General features: G+C 37.3%; 1 long non-coding RNA gene across 1 annotated transcript; it reads right to left on the bottom strand.

Moving 5' to 3' along the window:
• Nucleotides 1-410: 410 nt before the first annotated feature.
• Nucleotides 411-1,566, bottom strand: LOC121990614. The gene is made up of 3 exons (XR_006114642.1): nt 931-1,566; nt 751-841; nt 411-470 (listed from the first exon to the last, which is right to left on the bottom strand). It is a non-coding gene; the product is annotated as an uncharacterized LOC121990614 (long non-coding RNA).
• Between the last annotated feature and the right edge of the window lie 22,851 nt (nt 1,567-24,417).

Raw genomic sequence — 24,417 nt, 5'->3', positions numbered from 1 at the left:
TAACTGGCAATGTGCTCAACAATAATGGAGTTGACTATCACACAACATGCAATCATGCGAGATGATGCATGACACTAAGCATGACAATATCCTGAACAACATAGCAATATCCATATATATATAAAATGTGTACCATAGGACAATGAACTAAATCAAAGATACACAGATAAGATAAGGTATAAAACCTAGATCCTGAACACAATAAACACATGGTCGTGTCGCTACCCCAATAAACATGTATAATCAGGTAGGTACTATCATGAAGTGTATAATAAATAAACGAAACAAGTATGTAACAGGTATCGGGTAGTGACCAACCGAAGCAAAGACGAGCATAATCATTACTAAAGGTTATAACCTACTAAACATATCAACATGACATTATCAAAGATAAGTCAAGGTACCCGCCTTAAATAGCAGGTCCAATCCAGTCAAATCCAACGTCGAGATACTCGTCTCGAATCAAAGTCCTGCAACCACATAACGCATGGTACAACTAGGTCAAATACGAACTAGTGAGCTAAATTTATCATGAACCAAATAGCTAACTTAACCCTAATCTGTTTAGGGATCCATTCTCGTTAGTTCAATTAAATTTAACTCAATCCATGAACCCTTATCATCCTACCTAAATTAAATCCAAAGGTTAATTAGGGTTAGTTACCTAATCCCCAATCAACCGTTAGATTAATAATCCAAACCTAAATCAATTTTACACATAAACAACTAATCATGTAATCCAAAACATACCCAACTCTGAAACCTTAGCCGATGATCCACAGTCGGAGCAAAGGATCTGGTGGCAGCGGCTATCCACGAATGGCTAATCTCCTCGCCAGAGCTACATCAATAAGTCGCACCACTATGCTTAACATTCCAAAACAAAAAATACAACCAGATCCTGCTAATCTAGAACCAAACACATCTTACCCGAATTCAAACTCGAGCTTCCTCTCTGATGCATTCCGGATGTTGCTGTGACGCAGGAAGAAAGACTCAGCACCAAGAAACTAAGGCATGGGAAGTAGATGGAAGAGGGTCAATTGACAACTGGTGGTGATTGCGGCCAGATCAACTAGGCTTGGCAAGGGCAGATCACCGATGTTGGATCGTCGGCTAGGGTTCTGCTCAGCGAGGTCTGTGGGCAGCCGACGCATCAACCGACTCCTGGTGAGACCGGCCGGTAAGATTAGGGCAGAGGGGAGGTCGGCGTCGGCGTCAACACTGGGGCAGAGGAAAGTCCCGGCCTTCTCTGGCAAAGGTCAGTGCGGCAAGTCCTCTACCGACGTCGGGTACAGAAGCTTGGGCTCAGCGGTGATGTCGACAGTGCTGTGCAGAAGCCGATCTAGGGCACGGTGGTCGGTGTCGGCGCACAAATCAGAAGGGGGAAAGAAGTAGAGGAAGAGGAAGGATCGGGAGGTGGCTTGGGGCTTCCTTGGCCATGGCTTTTGTACCGGAGGGAGAAGCAACCGTCGCCGAGCGATTAGGGCAGAAGATGGGGGAAGAAGAAGACAATCAACTTCGGCTCAGGCGCGAGGAAATGGCGTCGGGGAGAAAGAAAAAGCAAATAGAAAGGAAAAAATAAAAATAAACTTTTCCTCATTTAAATGGAGTTCCTTAAACAGACCTTTTCAGGGCCCAAATTTATCCCCGTAAACTCATCCATACGGTCTTTGAAAAATTCCAGAAAATTTTTCAAAAATTTCTGAAAATTCCCTCATCATTATTCGCCATTTTTCGGTATTTTACATTCTCCCCCACTAATAAAAATTTGGTCCCCCAAATTTCATTATCTACCGTCAGCAAATACCAACAACAGGTAAAGAGTATAAATGCTGAACGGTAAATTAAATCACATACCTCAAGTGAAAAGATGGGGGGTATCCAGCTCTGATAGTATCCTCGAGCTCCCAGGTAGTCTCCTCGTCTGAATGATGCTGTCATCCGACTTTAACCAGCCGGATAGTCTTGTTCCGCAACTGACGCTCTTTCCAGCCCAGAATCCATACCGGAACCTCCTCATAGATGGCGTCAGGATGAATAAAAACTGAGATATTTGTCAGCACATGTGTCGGGTCGGGTACGTATCTCCTCAGCATAGATACGTGGAATATGTCGTGAACGCCTGCCAGGGACGGTGGTAGTGCCAGCCGGTAAGCTATTGCTCTAATCTTCTCCAAGATCTGGAAAGATCCAATGTATCACGGAGCTAGCTTTCCTCTGAGGCCAAATCTCTTCACCCCTTTCGTGGGTGAAACTCGCAAAAAAAAATATGGTCACCAATAGAGAACTCCAGGGGTTTGCGTCTCCAATCAGCATAACTATTCTGGCGGTCCTGCGCCTCTGACATCTCCGTCTGATAGTACGGGTCAACTCTGACTCCTGCTGATCTCTATGAGTTCCCAACAATTGGGCCTCCCCAACCTCATCCTAGAGGGTGGGTGTCCGATAAGGCCTACCATACAACGCTTCAAACGATGCCATCTGGATAGCCAAATGAAAGCTGTTGTTGTAGGCGAACTCTACCAATGGCAATTGGTCCTCCCAACTACCTCCAAAATCCAATACACATTACCTCAACAAGTCCTCTAGAGTCTGAATGGTCCGCTCTAACTGTCCATCTGTCTGCGGATGGAAAGCTGTACTGAAATGGAGCTGAGTTCCCAAAGCCTGTTGCAGACTCTGCCAGAATCGGGACGTGAAACGAGGGTCCTATCCGAAATAATAGTCAAAGGGACATCATGTAATATGATAATCTCCCGACAATACAGATCTGCCAACCGATCCAGGGAATCAGCCTTCCAGATCGCTAAGAAGTGTGCTGATTTGGTTACCCAAATCGCTTCATGGCCTCATCGTGTCCTAGGCAACACTCTACAAAATCTATGGTAATATGTTCCCATTTCCACTCAGGAATAGGAATCCGCTGAAGTAATCCGACAGGTCTTTGAGGCTCAGCCTTCACCTGCTGACAGACAAGACATCTCACTATGAATTCCACGATGTCTTTCTTCATGTCGTTCCACCAATAGGAACACCTCAAATCTCGGTACATACGGGTACCGCCGGAGTGGATCGTAAATCGAGAGCGATGAGCCTCCTGAATTAGCTCCTACAAGACCGGGTGAGATTGAGGTACGCATAAATCTGCCTCGGAAGTATATAATACCCTCCTCATCTTGTGTGAACTCGGTCTGCTGCCCGGAAGCTATCTGGCTACCAATAAACTGCAAATGCTGATCACCGGCCTGGGCCTCTTGGATCCTCATCCTAATCGACGACTGAGCAACCATGGTAACTAGAATACCCTGCTCTATCTGTCCCTGCTCTGCAAGGCCTAATTCGGAGAAACCCTGAATCAAGTCCGTGACTGAAACTCGGTGGCAAGCCAAAGTCCCTCTGGACTTCCTGCTGAGTGCATCGACAACCACATTAGCTTTCCCCGGGTGGTAGCTAATGGTACAATCATAATCCTTCAGGAACTCACTCCATCTCCTCTATCAGAGATTAAGTTCCTTCTAAGTAAAAAGTTATTTGAGACTCTTATAATCAGTGAGAATCTCAACTGTAATACTATAAAGGTGATACCGCTAAATCTTCAAGGCAAAAATAATGGCGGCCAGCTACAAATCATGTACTAGGTAGTTCTTCTCATACTCTTTCAACTGTCCAGAAGCATAGGAGACTACCCTGTCGTGCTGCATCAGAACAACGCCCAAACCCTGAAGAGATGCGTCGGTATAGAGCACGAATCCGTCCTCTCCAGAAGGTAAAACCAAAACTGGAGCCGACACTAATCTCCGCTTCAGCTCCTGGAAGCTGGTCTCGCAGTCCTCTGTCCAAGTGAACTTCACGCCTTTCCTAGTAAGGCGTGCCAGCGACATAACAATGCGGGAGAAACCCTCGACAAAACATCGGTAATATCCTGCTAGTCCCAGAAAATTACGAATCTCCTGTACTGACTTCAGCTGCTCCCAGCTGGTGATAGCCTCGATCTTCTGAGGGTCTACTGAAATACCTCTGCTAGAGACCACGTGTCCTAGAAAATCGACTGAAGATAGCCAGAAGGCACACTTGCTGAACTTCACATATAGCTGATGTTGTCGAATAGTCTCTAAGACTATGCGAAGATGCTGTACATGTTCCTCCTCGGAACGTGAGTAGATCAATATGTCGTCGATAAAATCGACAATGAACTAGTCTAGATACTCCAATAAGATGTGATTCATCGAATCCATAAATACCGCTGGAGCATCGGTAAGCCCAAATGACCTTACCATTAAAACTCATAATGTCTGTACAACAAACATTCTTAACCAGAGATCCTCGATAACAAGTCCGAAATCTGATCACTAACTACAAATCACCAAAGAATAGATCATCTAATGTGAGGGCAACGCTCCATCACAAGAAATACTACATATGTGGGAGCAATGCTCTACCACCAACAAGGCAACCTATATGGGAGCAACGCTCCACCATCACAATCTAAAATATGTAGGAGCAACGCTCCACCATAGACAATCCATAACATGTGGGAGCAACGCTCCACCACAACAATCCAAAATATGCGGGAGCAACGCTCCACCACAAGAATCCAAAATGTGTAGGAGCAATGCTCCACTACAAACAATCCATAATATGTGGGAGCAACGCTCCACCACAAATAATCCATAATATGTGGGAGCAACGATCCACCACAAACAATCTATAACATGTGGGAGCAACGCTCCATGACAATCAATCCATAAGTGAACAAGACATTTAACTATCCAACTAGTGACTGCACGAAATTACTCTACCATATATCACTGTGAGCAACTAAGGGTATCACAATCCAGTAAGCAAATCAAATCCATCGTCAACTCTATCAACATCGTAGTGGGTCACCCACTAATAGGAGAATTAGTTGGCAAGGCAATACAACAAATGACATAATGTAGACACTCCATATAAGTAGAATCATCATGATGCTACCAACAATACACCTGGCACATGTGCACACACAACATAGGTATGATCGACATAATCCTCCAATTCGTACACACCAAACATACTCATAACACATGTATAAATCAGCGTGATACCTCCAAAAATACATTCCGAACCCGTGTGCATATATCAACGTAGGTATAATCGACAATACACCTCAAACAACACTCACCTAACATATATACACCTATGCCAAGAGTATAATCAACGTAATACTTCCAACAAATTATAATAGACACGAGTGTATACACAGCACAAATATAATCAACAAGATACCTCCCATAATACCAAACACATGTACACATACCATAACACAGATTTAATCGACATGATACCTTCAATAATACAATCAGACACGTACACTGAACTACATAGCTATAATCCAAAAGGAACCTACAATAACCATATCGGAACATGTATACAAATACTACTTGCAAATGGACAGTCTATCATAGGACTCCTACAACACATAACAATCATATGTGCATGCAACATAGATATGTATAATCAATTATATATAACCCAATCAATCTGACATTCCCTATGTTACCTTCTCAGTTATCCAACTAGGTATATAAAGTCTAAAATTAAAGTACCCATGGAATATGATACATCGATTCTCTATAGACTGATCAAACCGACAATGATATACAGCTAATTCAGTCTTTTCCATGTTAGTACAAGCCATGTACTCAAATGTGCTCTAGATACCTAACTAAGCACAAATAACCCAAAGATTCAAACCTCTAAAAATAGAGTATAATAGTCCCCTACTGATCGGACCAACAAAACTAATTCGGTTATCTACTAACCGATCAAGAATACATTAATCCTCCACAAGCAACTAAGGTATATCGATCCACGACTACCCGAATCAACAAGTGTAAATCGGAATTCTACTGCCCTATCTAACAAGAGTAAATCAATTATCTACTAACGAAATTAACTAAGATAACATGATATTCTACTGGCTAAGTCAACATGAATATATAGATACTATCCACTATCCAGCTAATAATAGCAGAGGCTGATATGTGCCTCTATCTTCTAACCAACTAGTAGTAACAGAAGCTAAAATTACTGGTGGTATGCTATGAAAAATCACCAGAGACTATAGTCCTTGATCTATATTAGGGTCGACCAAGATTAGTGGCTAACCCATCACATGTAATATGTGCTACAACAACCAGACATGTACTAAATACAAAGTGCTAATACATGTCATAACTATCATAGTCAACAATGCATACTAACAAAAAGGTAGGATAACAGTATACCAACATACCTCCTACAGCTTGGAGATGTCCTGCCGCTGCCAGGTCCCAAAACCTGAAAAGTCACATCGAGAAAACTAAAACACGAAATCTGAAACACTGGATATAAGACTCGTAAACCGAGCTCTGATACCACTAAACTGGTATCAGATAAATCTCGAAATTCGTAACACGATATACGAACAAGTATCGCCAACTTGGCTCTGATAATAGCTAAATTGGCTTATGAATTAATAAAGTTGAGAAGTTTACCCTTCTTTACATTCTAGTTGGCGTACTTGAGGCAGTCTTTTTTTCATATGACCTTTCTTCTTAAAAAATAAATAAGTAGATTCTTTATCTTGCTTCTTATGCTCCTTATGGTTATTGTCTCCAGAATTTATAGTTTATTTTTCTTTTTCTTTGTTTTTGAACTCTTTTGCTTCTTACTCACACTTTGAGAACCAGACACTAAGTAAACACTCTTAAATGTCTCAATTTTCAGTCTCCCCTCCTCTTGCATGCATTAAACAATGAGCTCATTCAATATTCACTTTTTTTTTTAGCATTATACGATATCTTAAAAGGAGTGAATTGTGTATGTAGAGACATTAAGACGAAAGACACTAACATATTCTTAGACATATCAAGTTTTAATTTCTTAGACTTATTGCTATATTGGACATTTCCATAATATACTCGCTTATGTTTCCTTTACTACTGTATCGTATGGTTACCAACTTCGTAAGAAGTATGATAGTCTCGACCTTTTCATTTGAAGTAAATCAATCTGCTAGTTGGTTAAGAAAACTCCTAATATTGCCTCTCTCTGTTATTAGGCCCTTTATTCGTGTTGGTATGAAAAACCTCATGATACTCAGGCACATGCAATTTGGTTTCTCCCACATCGAAAATTCAGCCCTCTGCTCTATAGTACTAGTATTGGTCAGAGGTGCGGGGGTGATCATATCTTAATGCATAGTTTAAGTCCATGCAACCTAAGACTATGACAACATATTCTTTCCACTGAGCAAAATTTGAATCAGTTAATGTTGGGATGCTATTAATATTGACAGTTACATATTGCACTAAAATTAAAGAGTGTAAATTATATAAGTTCACAATTTAATTAAAGCCAAGAACTTGAATAAAATTATGCAAATAAAATAAAATTTTAAATGCATATAAATAAGCTCTTTATGAGATACCAAATACAACATTACATTATATTTTGTGGACTAAAATATAATTTATTAGCAGTACTCTCTGATATAACTCAAATTTTAATTGATCACATAATGTGCCTTCCTTTGGATCAACTCATTATATGCATAATATGATACTATATATGAGTTATATATTGGTTCATAACTCACAATAACCTTAATCAGTCACTTAATATGTCTTCCTTTAGGCTGACATATTTTGTGCATGATTTGAACAAAATAATATTTTGTTCCATAGTTGTAATCTATCTTGAGCATATATTTGACATAAAAATAACCTTCCTTTGGACCGATTACTCTTAGCATAGATATACACATACCAATATAAAATGTACTAAACCTAGCTAAGATGCTTTCCTTTGGGCTGACACAATAGTTTAATTTAGTAACACGTTGTGTAGATAGACCCAATAAAATCCTAAGAACTTTAACCGAACAGATAACCACTTAATCAACCTTGATAATCTAAAATTAGGTTTATTAATGGATTGATACCATATGACAATCAATTGATTTTACCCAATTGATTACCATAATTGATTTGAAAACCTACTATATGAGGCTACAGGATCATATATATAGAACCACCCTTAAGATGAAACTTCCTTGAAATTATATTTAATACAAATTAAAAGGTTCTATAATTGAGGTTTTGTATTTGAGTTATTATATAAAACCAATTAATTCATTCTTACTATTTCTCTTTCACATAAAAAAGTGTTAATCGATTGGAACAAATCCAATCGATTAACAACTGATCCTTTAAACTTTTTAATGGATTGGAAAAATCTAATCAATTAAAAATTTATCCTCTCATAAGTTTAAGATTGTTAATCAATTGGACATCAATCCTAACTGATTGAAAGCACTAATTAATTAGTTAATCGATTTTAATCGAGTTTGTCATGATTTTAACTTGTTAATCAATTAGGAAAAATTCTTAATCTACTGATAGTAAGATTTTATCACGATTTAAGGCTTTTAATCAATTGGAATAATTTCCAATTGATTGATATCTTGAATTGATTGATCTGCTCGATTAGAAATCAATCTTTTATTCGATCCTGTCGCCCTGATAAATTGGTGAAATTCACAAATCGATTGGTGTCAACTGAATCGAATAGATCAATTGGTTCCCATCGATTTTATTCATTATTTTAGACTTGATAATCGATTAGCCGACTAAGCCAATCTATTGAGCCATCGTAATTTGACCTAAAAATTAGGTTAAACATAGTGGTTCTTTCACCGTTCACAGAAACATAAAAAACATGGAAAACAAGCCTAACCTAGGTTTTTCTTATATGATTTTTGAAGATTAAAAACTGTGTTATACTAGAAAAACTTAATCTAGCATACAAACAATAAATTGACATTAAAATTAACCTAATAACCATAAAAATGATGAAACACATAGCTCTAATACCATATGTTAGTTCTTGTAAAACCTAAGCCGCATAAATTCTAAATAATAGAATAAGAACTTAGCAACAAGGAAAACAAGAACAAGGATCTAGTTTCATCATGAGATGACATAAGAAAGTAATACATAAACATAAAGATGTGGAACCTAATTGAAGAGCAATTATCCTTGTTCTTTAGTGTCATTTGGAAGATCCTGAGGAAGAAGAAGAAGTGGAAGCAAATAGGGAGGATATTCCTTGGGTGTTAGGGTTGACAGTACCGAAAAACTCTAGGTCAATGGGGAACCAAGAGCTCTGTCAAGGTTATCCTAAACCCTTGGGGACCTTCTTTTTATATAGTAATCTAATCCGTTAACAACTCATAGCTGATAGCGGATTAGGCTAAAGGGTTTTATATATTGAACCTGCATTCAATAACTTGGAACCCAATAAACATAAGTTAGATCACTTTAAAGGATTGTATTCATATATTCAACTTACAAATAATCCCATCTAATAAAGATAATAAAATCCAGCAGCTGAAAGTTCAATCGATTAGAAGTTGAAGTGATACAATATGATGACATGGTGGCTGAAGGGTTCGTTATGCTGATGTGGTGTCTAATGTGGTTGAAGATAAGCCTTAGAATATAGACATGGCAGAGGATATAATTCGAGGAGCTAACATGGCAAATTACATAATCAAGGATAACCCTTGCAAGCTGACATGGATGTGGATAAACATAAGGCCGAGCATGGAGTGAGTTCTTGAGATCAAACTCGGCTGACTCGCAAGCCTGAGCGGGTTCTCCGTCCTTGCCTTATAGACAAAAAAAAAAAAAAAAAAAAAAATGTCAAGAACTTTCTAATGATAATAAATCTAATTCATCAAATATTAATATTAACGAAGAAGATAATAATAATTTAGAAGAACATGATGAATTAATAGATCTTGAAGATTTTTTAAAAATAATATTAATGAAACTATTATTCAAAATATATATATGATCTAACATAATGGAAAAATATAAATACAAATTTAATAGATTTATTAGTTGAAAAAGATCCAATTAGATAAATCAATAACTCTTTCCCGAATGATGAAAAATCTAGATATTTTTCTAAGATTAATTACATTACAAAAATTACCAAATGGACAAAAAATGATATAAAATGACTAATTTATTCAAAAGAATTAGATAAAGTATTTTGTTTTTATTGTAAATTATTTACTAAAAAATTAATTACAATTCAATTAGAAAATGAAGGGCGTCGAGATTGAAAAAATCTTAGTGCCAAGCTTAAAAGTCATGGAACAAGTAGTGAATATATTATAAATATAAATATTTAGTTTGATATTGAAAAGAGATTACTTACAAATAAAACTATTGATCACAATTATAAGAAAAGATAAACAAGGAAAAAGAACATTGAAAGAATGTATTAATAAGAATTATTACTATAGTTAAAAATCTTGTAAAAAATAATTTGGTATTTCATGGTACAAACGAGAAGATTTATCAAGATAATAATGAAAATTTTTTGAAGTTTAATTGAAATAATTGTAGAATTTGATCCTATAATGCAAGAACACCTTAAGCATATTCAAAATGATGAAATTAATTACAATTAACTAGTGCATGAGGTATTGCCACCATGAGGTCTAGGGATCAATTCCTGGTTAGTAGCTAGGTTCCTGCTCTCCCCCATTCATTGTCACTACTCGGCTTAGTAGCCATCCATGATTTACCTTCCTTCACATAACCTGAGGATGAACTGTGAGGGGCTCCTAGGTGAACGTTATCACCAAAATGATAAAATTCATAATCATTCTCTTGGTTATTATATACAAAATGAGTTAATAAATAACTTAGGAAAAGAAATAAAAAATTATAATAAAAAAATAAAAAATAAAAAAAAAATACTTTTTAGTTATACATTATTGTACTCTAAATATAAGTCATAAAGAGCAAATGTCTAATATATAATAAAGAAAATTGAACTTGATGTAAATGACATAAGAGGACAAGGATATAATAATGTGTCTAATATGAAAGGTAAATAACAAGGCGTACAAAATATATTATTAGATATAAATTCTAGAGATTTTTGCACACCATGTGGTTATCATTAATTTAGTACTATGTGATATAACTAATTATTGTCCTAATGCTATAATATTTTTTGGTGTGATATAACATATTTACTAATTACTTTCTTCTTCTATAAAAAGATGAAATTTTCTATAAGACCATGTTTCTAATTTAACTCTTAAATTATTATCACAAACATGTTCGGAAAGTCATCTTGGAAAGTGTTAAAGTAATAAAATATCAAGCGTCACAAATAAGAGAAACTTTATATGAACTTGTAGAAACTAGTGATGATCTTAAAACAAAAGCGAAGCAAAATTCTTTAGCTACATTAAGGTATTTTTAACCCAATGCACGGATACCTTCTACAATATTACTGATCATACATGTTAATGTAGCTTCAGTAGTTTTTTTTTTAAAATAAAAATTAATAAAATCTTATTTATGTTCAATAATATCTCAAGAAAAATTAAATAATTTATTAATTTTATCAACTGAAAAAAAATTTATTATCAAAATTTGAAAATAAAAATTTAATTAATAATTTTACATTTCAAAAGCTAATAAAACTAAATTTTATATAACAATTTATTATTATAATTTTAATTTTTTATAAAAAAAATTTAAATACGTCGTTTTCAATCCCAAGTGCAAACAAAAAAGGGTGATGTTGGTCTCAAGTGCAAATGGAAAGGGTGACGAAAATTTTTTAAATTTTTTTGAAAAATATTAAAAGCCTTTTTTTTGTTTTTACCTAGGGCCTCAAACAATCCTGAAAAGACCTTGCTAATTGCTACCATATGTCTAACAAATACATCAGTATTGTAGTATTATAATAGCTACTTAATAGTTGCTATAATAGTGTATTAGTTGCTTTATGAGTTATACAACTATATTAAAGTGATTTTGACTCACTTAAAATAATTTAATTTAATGAAATTTAAATAATTTTAATCAAATGGATAAAGACTACTATTTTGATATAATAGTATTTATGGTTTATGGCTTAAGATTTTAGGTTTTAGGGTAACAACTACTTAAATAGCAGTTATAATTATTTTAAATTGATTTTGATCCATTTAAAATAATTTTAATAAAATTTAAATAATTTTGATTAAGTTAATTTTTTTTAATATAATAGTTCTTTATATATAATAATTTTTTATATTGTATACTCAATAGCTGCTACAGTAACTATTAATAACTACTGAATAGTTAATAGCTACTGTAATAATACTATAATACCAAAATAAAGTTTTTAGTATAAAATATTCTATGGAGTATCCTTTTGATTTTTTTTTTAAAAAATATCTTTTGATGATTATGTTTTTTTAATTTTTGTCCATTATTATTTTACCATGATCCGTATTGGAGTGCGAGTAGAGTCCATACAAAGGGCCGACAAAAGAGGTGCATCTTTTTTTCCTTCAGTCATTACCATTTTATGCTGTTGCACCCTTTCATGAACACCTTTATTTTGCTTTTTATTTTTAAGGTACAAATCATCGTTTCTTTTATTATGATTATTATTATTATTATTATTATTATTACTCTTTTACTTTTTCTGCTTTTGTACCTTAGCTTTTTTCCATGTTACATTTCATTTAGCTTCCCAAAAGCCAGCCCTCGTGAAGCAATGATGGCCAAATTAGCATCTTACTCTCATCATTACCGTGGAAGAAACACATTCTTATTATTCTCTCTCGCCTTTTTTTATGAAGAAAACATCTCTAATATTTTTCATGCATGTTTTATACCTGTTTTCTAGGAGAATACACCGAACCACCAACAACCCTGATGTACACACAGAACGCAAGTACTGCATGTGCCATGAATTTAGTACTGGATGACCTAATGCAGCTCCTCACAAATAATATATACACCAACACCCAAAAGGAATATGCCTTCCCATTAGAGCCATGCAGGAAGAAGACACAACAACAAGAGATGGAGTGGACGCAAACCTAATCAACCACCTACTGCATGCCTCCTTGTGTTACTTGCATGCATGCATGCTTCATCTTCATATGGAGTGGGACATATTAATTAAAGTTCTATATGAATTTTCTATAGTCGCTAATATGACACATAAAAACATAAAAATATATTTCTCCATAATTAAAAAATCTCTTTATAATTTTTTTTTTTTTATAGATTATACATTATCAAATTTTTTTACATCATTATTAATCCCACTTATATTGTTAATTTTAAGATGAAAAAGAAGGTTTAAAATTTTACTATCACTTTTAAACTATAAATTTCAAATCTTATATCCATAATGGCTAGAATTTTTTTCTTTAGATTCTTCATTTTATAAATCTCTTTAAAAGGAGATCAGATCTCCTGGTTCATAAAAAAAAAATAGATCAAGGGATGAGCCACTCATAATTACAACTGGATCGTGATCGCGATCAGATCGTAATTAGTTGCGATCCCTCCTTGAGTTTACCGTCCCCACCAGATTATAGTTTGAGTCGGAGTGAGTGGTCGGAGGCTGCCCGGAGGCCCCCCGGAGGCTGCTGGAAGTGGGCAAGTGTCCATGTTGCCGGGCGCTAAGCGGAGGGTGACCTCCGGGCGGCCTGTGGCCGTCCGCTCCGACCCAAATTATAATATGGTAGGGACGGTGAACCCAAAGAGGGATCGCAACCAATTACGGTCGGATCGTAGCCACGATCCGACTGCAATTGCGAGTGATTTATCTCCTAGTCTATTTTTTGTGGACTATAAGATCTGTCTCCCTTTAAAAGTCTCCCATTGGAAATGCCCTTACACTAAAAAAGGGGGATTATCGACGGAACAATCTATCGTAATTCTATCGATGAAGTGGTTTAGTGACAGAATTAAGATAGAAAATCATTTCTCGGGAGATAATTCGTCGAAAAATATTTTACCGATGGAATCTTAATTCCGTAGTAATATTTTCCAACGAAAATTAAATTTCCATAGTAAGTTTTTTTGACGAAAATAGTGTTTCTGTCGGTATTTACTGACGGAAACAGTGTTTTTGTCATCAATATCTATATGAAAGTTCCAACGGAAATACTATTTATGTTAAAAATTTCTGGGGGGTTTACTAACGGAAACAGAGTTTCCGTCGGTAAAACATTTCGATATTTACCACGGAAACTCTGTTTCCGTCGACAAACCATTTCGATATTTATCGACGGAATACTAATTCCATCGGTAATTTTTTTTTCCAATAGTAATTTATATTCAAGATTATCCTATTTATAATTTCTATATGTACAAGAAACTACCACAGACGATGACATTTCATACATACAATCACATACATCATACAATCACATTTTATAGTCCACACATACAAATACATTTCATACATCTTAACAATCCATACATACATTTCATACAATCCATAATATCACAAATACAAATAAACTAACATCCATACAAACAAACATACTAAATTATAGAAACGAACTAATAGAAAGTATCTAAATATCTAACAATCACAATCATCTAAAATAAACAAAATATAAACAAATCACAATAATAGAAAAAAACTAAACTATCCAAATATCCATATCTAAATGCATACTATGATAAAAAATATTCTAAATAATACATTCATATATAAGATAATAATAGAAAATTATGTAGAAAGTCAAATATGATAGATTTATGTATAATTAAAATTTTTGCATATATATATATATATATATATATATATATAACTAATTTTGATATCTAGATAGAAATGAGTAGATGATGATGATCATCAATATGTCAATATGTCAGGACTCCTAAAATATATAGTAATACAATATTTAGAAATGAACATATTAGAATATCAAAACAGAATAAATATATTTTCTATGATTTATGTATGATAAATAAAAAATTAAGTTGTAGTTGAACAAATCTCAGAAAAGGCTAATCACCATAGTTTGATGGGTCTTGAGTCTCATGTGACTCAAAACCATGTTGTGTCTGGGTGAAATTAGTTACGACCGCTAGCATATGGGCCATGAGAGCCTCATGATCGACTCTCCATTAATCGTCAGCAACTATCCTCTACTCATCAGCAACTCTCCTCTACTTCTCAGCGGTTATCTACTGATTCATCTTCTGATTCATTCAGGCAACTTAAGCTCATAGTTCTTGATTTTTCTGTCTTAAAGACTGTACCTCAGTAGAAGAAGATGAAGAGGGACTATCCCAGCCCCTAGGAGTCCTCAAACGATCAAATGTGACTTTCGCCTAGGAGCTAAGGCCATAGAGGGTAGAGTTTTTTGTTCATCCATCGACAATATTATAATAAATCTCATTTAGCACCTCAGTGGATAGAAGTTGTGACTCCCCCTCCCTCTGCGGGTGGCTGAGATGCCTGAGCCACTTTATTTGTCATTTATAATATGATTAATATTCAATTTAATCATGATTACTAAAATTAATAAAGATAGAAATAATTAAATATAATAAAGTTAATAATCTTATGTGTATGGCCTGAGATGGAGGATCGACAAATATATCATCCTTCATCTATGGGTCTTGAGAAAGACATCCATACAAGTGAGTTTGCGGACTAGTTCACATCTTGTATACACAAATAATATGGGATAAAATTATATAAGTTTGGTAATAAATCTAAAATATTCTTATATAACTTTAAATTAAACTCATCATATCTATGGCATACTCAATAATAGATCTAGATCCTGACATATGCTGAACGTTTTTGGAGCATATACAAAAACTTGTTACGAACCGAAAGTGCACGGTTACATCATTAGTAATACAAAAGATATAGAACCCATAGAGACTGTTGATTAAGCACTAGTTGCCTTCGCACGGTGAATTATCTAGACTAATGAAGGTTGGTTTGAAAAGAGAGAGTAAGAGGTTGAGAGGAGAGAGAGAGAAGAAAGAGAGAAGAAAGAGAGAGAGAGAGTGGATATTGAGAGGGGTTGAACTAAGAGGATGTGGGAAATGATTTGAGATGCGATTCTAGGATTTTGATTTCCTTGTGATGCTAGTCGATGTTACATAGATTACTTAGTTCCTATCCTCTATGTTCATGCTCTTGTAGGAAGTTAGATTCATTATCGACTCTCCCCTGCAGTAGACAAGCCGACATGATCTTCTACTCTATGTCCTATGCTACTAAATGGAAGTGATTCCTATAAAATCCATTAATGGGTTACTCTTGTCACTAGGGTCCTTTGGTCATACATACAAGAACACATTAACACACAATAACTTAGAAATAGAAATAGTGATTACGCTCAATTCCCTACTTCCTTGTGAAGATTTGTTTCTTCTTTCAAGTTGATACTCAAGATGCCCGTTAATGGGTAATCCCTATCACTAAGGCCCCTCGATCACACGATCTTGGGTATTTCCCCTACAAGATCCATAATTCTACACAACCATTCGATAAAACATGTAAAAGATATATATATATATGCTTCACACACACATTTCATCAAACATGAATAAAGCATCAAACAAGTCATTGAATAGAAACATGACAAATCTACATAGTTTTACATCTCCATCACATCACAAATACTCTGTAATCCTAGAAAGGAGATCTACTCCATTGTAAAGGAAGAACAACCCTAAAACATAAAGTAAAGCATACTTACAATCCTAGATGTGAGAAGAAGGGGAAGAAGAGATGCTTATCGATGTTTCCGATATCTTGGGGATGCCTCCTTGCTCCGGAGATGGACGGATCATCAAGGGATGGAAGTGAATGAAGATCTAGGGTTTCCCCCTAAGGGGAGAACCCTTCCCCAAGGAGAGGGATGAAGTCCCAAACCCAAGATTCCCCAAAAATGGGAGTAAAACCCCCTTAAATAGGGCTGGGCACAGGCTTCACACTGCCCGTGCCACGGCCGTGTGGAATCCACACGACCAAGGTCTGCTTCGGTGACACGGCTGTGTTGATTTGCATGACCCTGTCTGGCTTGGCCTCTGGATGGGTTGCACGGCCGTGTGGAGTCACACCGCTGTGTTCTTCTTTTCCTCTGTTAGGCCACACAACCTTTTTAAGTCACACGTGTTAAGACCTTGGCGGTCGGCTAGAGGGGGAGGGGGGGTGAATAGCCCCTGCATAAAAATAAAACAAAAAGATCTTTCTCATATTTACAACTTTATAAATCTAACACTTGCATAAGTATAATAAAGAAACAAAAAGACAGAGACATCGAGAATTTACTTGGTTACAACTGAGGAGATTGTTAATCCAAGGAAGTAAAGTGCACTAATTTCTCCTTCAGGCGGAGAAGCCTCTTTATAGCAATGACAGCACAGAATCAGAGACCTAAATAGAAAACTAAAAGCGTACAAGTGTTGTTTCACAGTTTCTTATACTTGTTAGCTTCTGGGAGCAGGGCTATTTATATAGTCCTGCTCGGGGTACCTGGAAGCGTTCTAAGTGCCTGAAGTGGGATAGAAATCTATCCTCAATGCAACAGTCAAAAGCCACATTGATCTAGATAAAAATTGGGTTCCGGGCGTCCGGAACTGATCCGAGCGCCCTGACTTGGTCCAGGCACCCCGGACTAATTCCATTGGTATTCTATCGGTAATTTTTTTTTCCAATAGTCATTTATATTCAGGATTATCCTATTTATAATTTCTATATATACAAGAAACTACCACAGACGATGACATTTCATACATACAATCACATACATCATACAATCACATTTTATAGTCCACACATACAAATACATTTCATATATCTTAACAATCCATACATACATTTCATACAATCCATAATATCACAAATACAAATAAACTAACATCCATATGAACAAACATACTAAATTATAGAAACGAACTAATAGAAAGTATCTAAATATCTAACAATCACAATCATCTAAAATAAACAAAATCTAAACAAATCACAATAATAAAAAAAAACTAAACTATCCAAATATCCATATCTAAATGCATACTTGATAAAAAATATTCTAAATAATACATTCATATATAAGATAGTAATAGAAAATTATGTAGAAAGTCAAATATGATAGATTTATGTATAATTAAAATTTTTGCATATATATAATTTTGATACCTAGATAGAAATGAGTAGATGATGATGATCATCAATATGTCAATAGGTCAGGACTCCTAAAATATATAGTAATACAATATTTAGAAATGAACATATTAGAATATCAAAATAGAATAAATATATTTTCTATGATTTATGTATGATAAATAAAAAATTAAGTTGTAGTTGAACAAATCTCAGAAAAGGCTAATCACCATAGTTTGATGGGTCTTGAGTCTCATGTGACTCAAAACCATGTTGTGTCTGGGTGAAATTAGTTACGACCGCTAGCATATGGGCCATGAGAGCCTCATGATCGACTCTCCTCTAATTGTCAGCAACTATCCTCTACTCATCAGCAACTCTCCTCTACTTCTCAGCGGTTATCTACTGATTCATCTTCTGATTCATTCAGGCAACTTAAGCTCATAGTTCTTGATTTTCCTGTCTTAAAGACTGTACCTCAGTAGAAGAAGATGAAGAGGGACTATCCCAGCCCCTATGAGTCCTCAAACGATCAAATGTGACTTTCGCCTAGGAGCTAAGGCCATAGAGGGTAGAGTTTTTTGTTCCTCCATCGACAATATCATAATAAATCTCATTTAGCACCTCAGTGGATAGAGGTTGTGACTCCCCCTCCCTCTGCGGGTGGCTGAGATGCCTGAGCCACTTTATTTGTCATTTATAATATGATTAATATTCAATTTAATCATGATTACTAAAATTAATAAAGATAGAAATAATTAAATATAATAAAGTTAATAGTCTTATGTGTATGGCCTGAGATGGAGGATCGACAAATATACCATCCTTCATCTATGGGTCTTGAGAAAGACATCCATACAAGTGAGTTTGCGGACTAGTTCACATCTTGTATACAAAAATAATATGCGATAAAATTATATAAGTTTGGTAATAAATATAAAATTTTCTTATATAACTTTAAATTAAACTCACCATATCTACGACATACTTAATAATAGATCTAGATCCTGACATATGCTGAACATTTTTAGAGCATACACAAAAACTTGTTACGAACCGAAAGTGCACGGTTACGTCATTAGTAATACAAAAGATATAGAACCCATAGAGACTGTTAATTAAGCACTAGTTGCCTTCGCACGGTGAATTATCTAGACTAATGAAGGTTGGTTTGAAAAGAGAGAGTAAGAGGTTGAGAGGAGAGAGAGAGAGGATCTTGAGAGAGGTTGAACTAAGAGGATGTGGGAAATGATTTGAGATGCGATTCTAGGATTTTGATTTCCTTGTGATGCTAGTCGATGTTACATAGATTGCTTAGTTCCTATCCTCTATGTTCATGCTCTTGTAGGAAGTTAGATTCATTACTGACTCTCCCCTGCAGTAGACAAGCCGACATGATCTCCTACTCTATGTCCTATGCTACTAAATGGAAGTGATTCCTATAAAGTCCATTAATGGGTTACTCTTGTCACTAGGGTCCTTTGGTCATACATACAAGAACACATTAACACACAATAACTTAGAAATAGAAATAGTGATTACGCCCGATTCCCTACTTCCTTGTGAAGATTTGCTTCTCCTTTCAAGTTGATACTCAAGATGCCCGTTAATGGGTAATCCCTATCACTAAGGCCCCTCGATCATACGATTTTGGGTATTTCCCCTACAAGATCCATAATTCTACACAACCATTCGATAAAACATGTAAAAGATATATATATGCTTCACACACACATTTCATCAAACATGAATAAAGCATCAAACAAGTCATTGAATAGAAACATGACAAATCTACATAGTTTTACATCTCCATCACATCACAAATACTCTGTAATCCTAGAAAGGAGATCTACTCCATTGTAAAGGAAGAACAACCCTAAAACATAAAGTAAAGCATACTTACAATCCTAGATGTGAGAAGAAGGGGAAGAAGAGATGCTTGTCGATGTTTCCGATGTCTTGGGGATGCCTCCTTGCTCCGGAGATGGACGGATCTGTTGGTGCAGGAAGCATCCGACGATCGAACCTAAGTTTTGATAATAGCAAAGGGATTCAAAGTTAAGATTCTCTGTTATCTAATATGTTAAATGAGTATTTTAGGAAAGTCCTAACTGTGGTTAGGCAGGTGAAAACCCTAGGGGGTGGTAACCCTAGGTCCTAGGGGGTGGTAACCCTAGGTGGAGAAAAGTCCTAGCTGCGGTTAGGCAAAGGGAAAACCCTAGGGGGTGGTAAACCTAGGTCATAGGGGGTGGTAACCCTATGCGGAAAGTCTTGGTAGGTCGATGGCTTCAGGCAAAAGTCCTAGGGGGTGGTAACCCTAGGTGGAAAGTCCTGGTGTCGCGAACCAGGTGAAAGACTGGACTAGCCGGGAAGCGGATGTCCAGCAGAAAGTCCAGAAGCATCGAGTGCTGAGCAAAAGTCCAGTCGATCTGGAGGATCGACTGGCAACAAGTAAATCTCCTGAGTGGAGTAGGTGAGGACGCGTTCCCCGTAGAGGGAACAGTAGGCGTCGGGTCGACCTAGGGTTTCCGGTCGGAAACTCGAAGTCAGACTCGGACAGTCCGGAGACGGTCTATACTTCATGTATCATGTTTATTGTGCTAACTTTGTGTTGCAGGATATGGTTTGGGACTAACGTATCTTGCAGGTGCAAAGGAGCAACTTAAAGCCTCGGATGAACAGTGTCCGAGGCGCCTCCATGGAGCTTGGAGGTGCCTCGGGTGCAAAAGCTGAGCTGGCTGTGAAAGTTCATCGAAGGCGCCTTGAAGGGAGTATAAGGCACCTTGGAAGGCGCCTTGAGCAGGGTATAAGGCGTCTCTAAGGGATGAAGTTCGACCAGTTCAGATCTGATCCACGCGGAAGACTAGGCAGCATGGAGGCGCCTTGAACAACCTTCAAGGCACCTTGAACACCCTTTATAAGGGGGTTTCGACCAGCATCTCAAGGAATCAAGTTCTGCTCTTTCCTTCTTCAACGTGCTGCTAACAAAGTCATTCCGAAGTGCTGCTACGACATTCCGACGACCCGGAGCTTCAATCTTCTTCTTTCTTAAGTTGTCGGTACAAGCTTACTTCAATACTTTCAGTGTAATTTGTAATTTCTATCGTGATTATAGTTGTTTCCCATCGGAAGCGATCAAGGATCGCGGGCCTTCGAGTAGGAGTCACCTTAGGCTCCGAACGAAGTAAAAAGCTTGTCTCTTTGTGTGTTTGTTTACTTTCCGCTGCGTGTTTTAACTCCGATATTTTCACGATTCCGATAAACGTAAAATTTAGCCACGAACGCTATTCACCCCCCCTCTAGCGCGTCTCGATCCAACAGGATTATCAAGGGATGGAAGTGAATGAAGATCTAGGGTTTCCCCCTAAGGGGAGAACCCTTCCCCAAGGAGAGGGATGAAGTCCCAAACCCAAGATTCCCCAAAAATGGGAGAAAAAACCCCTTAAATAGGGCTGGGCACAGGCTTCACACGGCCCGTGCCACGACCGTGTGGAATCCACACGACCAAGGTCTGCTTCGGTGACATGGCTGTGTTGATTTGCGCGACCCTGTCTGGCTTGGCCTCTGGATGGGTTGCATGGCTGTGTGGAGTCACACCGCTGTGTTCTTCTTTTCCTCTGTTAGGCCACACAACCTTTTTAAGTCACACGTGTTAGGACCCTTGGCGGCCGGCTAGAGGGGGAGGGGGGGGGGGGGGGGAATAGCCCCTGCATAAAAATAAAACAAAAAGATCTTTCTCGGACTTACAACATTATAAATCTAACACTTGCATAAGTATAATAAAGAAACAAAAAGACAGAGGCATCGAGAATTTACTTGGTTACAACTGAGGAGATTGTTAATCCAAGGAAGTAAAGTGCACTAATTTCTCCTTCAGGCGGAGAAGCCTCTTTATAGCAATGACAACACAGAATCAGAGACCTAAATAGAAAACTAAAAGCGTACAAGTGTTGTTTCACAGTTTCTCATACTTGTTAGTTTCTGGGAGCAGAGCTATTTATATAGTCCTGCTCGGGGTACCTGGAAGCGTTCTAAGTGCCTAAAGTGGGATAGAAATCTATCCTCAATGCAACAGTCAAAAGCCACATTGATCTAGATAAAAATAGGGTTCCGGGCGTCCGGAACTGATCCGAGCGTCCGGAGCTGATCTGAGCGTCCTGACTTGGTCCAGGCACCCCGGACTAATCCGGGTGCCCTGACCTGGTCCGGGCGCCCCGAACTGGTCCGGGCGCCCCGAACTGGTCCGGGCGCCCCGAACTGGTCCGGGCGCCCCGGGCATCAGAAGTCAGTCTTTTGCTGACTTTTGGTCCGGACCTCCTTCTTCGGTTCTGCTTGCCTCGGTCCGGGTCTTCTTCTCTAGCTCTGCTCGCTTGGGTGATTTTTCAGAAAAGTTTTCTTAGTTTACAGGGATAACTCTTGGAAATTTTAAATAAAAAAAATTCAAATATTAAGATTTTTCTATAGATGAATATTGAATTCCTCTTTTTCAAAAAAATTGGGATCAAATTGTTGGTGCAGGAAGCACCAGACGATCAAACCTGTGTTTTGATAATGACAAAGGATTCAAAAGTTAAGATGTCTTGTTGTCTAATAAGGTTAATTGAGCTTGCAGGAAAGTCTTAAGTTGTCTTAGGCAAAATTCCTAGTGGATTCTAGGCAGGTGGAAAATCTTAGGGGGTGGTAACCCTAGGTCCCAGAGGGTGGTAACCTTAGGTGATGAAAAGTCCTAGTTGCGATTAGGCAGGTGGAAAATTCTAGGGGGCGGTAACCCTAGGTCCTACGGGGTGGCAACCCTAGGCGAAAAGTCTTAGCGGGTCATGAGCTTTGGGAAAAATCCTAAAGTTGGGGACTCTAGGTTGAAATCCTAGTGGTCGCAGACCGGGTGGAAGTCTGGACGGCTCATAGAGCGGACATCCAGCATGAAGACTGGAAGGCTCGGGTGTTGAGCAAAAGTCCAATCGGTCTGGAGGACAGGTCTGACAACAGGTAAACTCTCCTGTGAGGAGTAGGTGAGGACGCTTTCCTCGATGAGGGAACAGTAGGCGTCGGTTCGACCTATGGTTTCTTGAGGCAAAATTCGAAGTCAGAACTGGACAGCCTGAAGACTGTCAAAATAACTTAATATTTCATATTTTATTGTTATAACTCTATTTTGCAGGATATATTTTATATTTTGGACTAACGCATCTTGCAGGGAGAGAAAAGGACTTAAAACCTCGGATGAACAGTTCCCGAAGCGCCCTCCATGGAGCTTGGAGGCGCCTCAGGTACCTTGGTCGAAAGCCTCGCACAGCAAGGCGCGAAGGTGCCTTCCAAGGAGATGGAAGACACCTTGAACGCTGGATGGAGGGTGCCCTTTATGGATCTTGGAGGCGCCTTCGGGTGGATAAGCAGCGGACGCTGCAGAGCTTATCGACGCTACAAAATCGGGATAAGTATCCTTGCTGAAGGTGCCTCCTATGGGGGTTGGAGGCACCCTCAATGGCTTACTTAAGCCTAGTTTAAGCAAAGGCAAATTAACATATCAGAAATTTGCAAGTCTTCTTTTATGTGCTGCTCAAAAGACATTCCAACAAAGTTATAACATTGTTCCGATAACCAAAGCTCCAATTCCATATTTCTTAGTTGTTGGTATATTTTTACTACACTTAATTAGCTATACTTTAATTTATAATATTTCGGATTGGTAGTGAATTGTCCAAAGTAAACACTCAACGAGTGTGAGCCTTAGAGTAGGAGTCGTCACAGGCTCCGAACCAAGTAAAACCAACTTGTGTCATTGTTTTCTTTAATTGTTCTTATTTCGTTGCAATTTACTCGATTCTTTTAAAATGAATGAATTAGCCACGAGTGCTATTCACCACCTCTAGTGCTTTTCGATTCTACAATTGGTATCAGAGCGAGGTCGCTCTGATTTAGTGAAATCACCAATCGAGCAGGGGGATTCTTTTTTCAAAAACAAAATTACATATCATTTTTGCTTAAAAAAGATTCTTACGCCTTTCATTTTTTTCCTCCAAAACATTTTTTGAAAAATTCATTTTCATCTTTTCACTATTGGTCAATATTGACAAAATATCACACTTAACAAAATTTAAAATAAATTTTTTATTATTTTTTCTCAAAATTAGTGAATTGCTATTTTTATTTTTCTCCCGCACTACTAATCCAAGACCAAGTTTTAGAACATTTGTTATTATTTTTTTTGTGTGCGAGATTCCTCTTTAATGTCCCACCAAGAAGGGTATAGCATTGCACTCCCTCCCCTCTTCTCTGGAGAAGATTTCGGCTACTAGAAGAGCCGAATGGAGTACCACCTCAAGACGCAAGTCAAGATATGGATAATCATCCAAACTGGTCTCGAACTCCCACTCGACGGCGCTGGAAAGCCAGTATCATGCCAGAATTGGGACACAACCTTGATGAAGAAAA

This window comes from Zingiber officinale, chromosome 6B (assembly GCF_018446385.1).
Source record: "Zingiber officinale cultivar Zhangliang chromosome 6B, Zo_v1.1, whole genome shotgun sequence".
Lineage (NCBI taxonomy): Eukaryota > Viridiplantae > Streptophyta > Magnoliopsida > Zingiberales > Zingiberaceae > Zingiber > Zingiber officinale.
The sequence above is the reverse complement of the archived record's forward strand: the minus strand, read 5'-3'. Positions and strand labels throughout refer to the sequence as shown.